Here is a 2242-nt window from a genome sequence, read left to right on the forward strand (position 1 = left end):
AAAAAAAAAAAAAAAAAGATGAATACAGTATTATTCCTTAATCTACAGATATTTCAAAATTGGTCTTTTTTTTCTTTTCTTTTCTTTTCGTTTTTGAGACAAGGTCTTGCTCTATCGCCCAGGCTGGAGTGCAGTGGTACGATCATGGCTCATTGCAGCCTCAGCTTCCCCGGGGTCAAGCTACCCTCCCACCTTAGCCTCTTGAGTTGCTGGGACTACAGATGCGCATCTCCATGCTCTGCTAAATTTTTTTGTATTTTTCTAAAAACGTTTTCACCACATTGCCCAGGCTGGTCTGAAACTCCTGGCTTCAAGCTATCCATCCACCTCAGCCTCCCAAAGTGCTAGGATTACAGGCACGAGCCACACAATAATGCTTTTTTTTTTTTCAAGTCAGTCTGAGGAGGTCCTGAGGACATGCGCTCCCACCCTACCCCCATAATGCTTGTTATAGCAACAAAATAATATTTTTTTCTGACTGGGGATCAGTTACCACGTCTCGATTAATCTGAAAGGATTCCTCAGTCTGGCTTCCATTACCTTGACATTTTTGAAGAGTACAAGCCAGTAATTTTGTAGCTTGTACCTCACTATGGGTTTGTCTGATGTTTATTCATAATTAAATTAAGATTATGCAAATTTTTGGCATACTACAAACCATGTTTTCTTTTTTTTGTAATTTTAAAATACTTTATTGTTAATAAATGCTAACAGTCATCTTAGACCTCAGAGTTACTACTTTTTTGCTGAAGGGTCTTGTCTCAATGTGGATGGCTGCTGAAGGTTGGCGTGGCTGTGGCAATTTCTTTTTTATTTATTTTTTTTTTTCATTTCATTTAAAGTTCTGGGATACATATGCTACATGTGCAGGACGTGCAGGTTTGTTACATAGGTAAACGTGTGCCATGGTGATGGGAAAACACCCACTGAAGTACTTGGAGTTAACCCCTCTGGAGCGGGGTGTGGTGGTTAACCCCTATAATCCTACCACTTTGGCAGGCTGAGGCTCAAGAGTTGCTTGAGCTCAAGAGTTAGAGACCAGTCTGGGCAACCGAGTGGGACCCCATCTCTACAAAAAATAAAAAAATTATTCCACCAACTACTGAGGTAAATCCCAACTACTGAGTCTGTAGTCCCAACTATTGAGGAGGATGAGGTAAAAGTATTGCTTGAGCTGGGGAGGTCGAGGCTGCAGTGAGCTGTGAGCGTGCCACTGCACTCCCACCTGGGCAACAGAGCAAGACCCTGTCTCAAAAAAGAAAAAAGTGCTGGGCACAGTGTCCCACACCTGTAATCCCAGCATTGTGGGAGGCCAAGGCAGGTGGATCACGAGGTCAAGAGTTCGAGACCAGCCTGGCCAACATGGTGAAACCCCTGTCTCTACTAAAAATACAAAAATTAGCCAGGCATGTTAGCGCGTGCCTGTAATACCAACTTCTCAGGAGGGTGAGGCAGGAGAATGGCCTGAACCTGGGAGGCAGAGGTTGTGGTCAGCCGAGATCGCACCACTGCACTCCAGCCTGGGTGACAGAGAGAGGCTCAGTCTCAAAAAAAAAAAAAAAAAAGAAAATACTTCTGGGCATGATAGCTAATGCCTGTAATCCCAGCACTTTGGGACCCTGAGGCAAGAGAATCTCTTGAGGCCAGAGTTCAAGACCAGCCTAAGCAACATCACCAGACCCTGTCTCTACAAAAAAAATTTAAAATTAGCCGTAAGTGGTGGTGCACACTTGTGGTCCCAGCTACGCAGGAAGCTGAGGTGGCAGGATCCCATGAGCCCAGGAGTTAGAGGCTACAGTGAGCCATGATCTGGCCACTGCACTCCAGGCTGTGCAACTGAGCAAGACCCTGTCTCTTTAAAAAGTTAATTAAAAATTTAAAATTTTTAAAATAAAGAACAACCACAGAAGTATTTAGAGTTAATGGGGCATTATTTCACAACTTACTCTAAAATATTTTAGAAAAAAAGTAATAGGGTCGAGCACAGTGGCTCACACTTGTAATCCTAGCACTTTGGGAGGCCGAGACGGGCAGATCACCTGAGGTCAGGAGTTCAAGGCAGCCTGGCTTACATGGTGAAACGCCGACTCTACTAAAAATACAAAAATTAGCTGGGTGTGGTGATGCATGCCTGTAATCCTAGCTACTTGGAAGGCTGAGGTACGAGAATTGCTTGAACTCCAGTGGCGGAGGCTGCAATGAGCTGAGATTATGCTACTGCACTCCAGCCTGGGCGACAGAG

The sequence above is a fragment of the Cebus imitator genome, unplaced genomic scaffold, assembly GCF_001604975.1.
Source record: "Cebus imitator isolate Cc_AM_T3 unplaced genomic scaffold, Cebus_imitator-1.0 Scaffold232, whole genome shotgun sequence".
NCBI lineage: Eukaryota > Metazoa > Chordata > Mammalia > Primates > Cebidae > Cebus > Cebus imitator.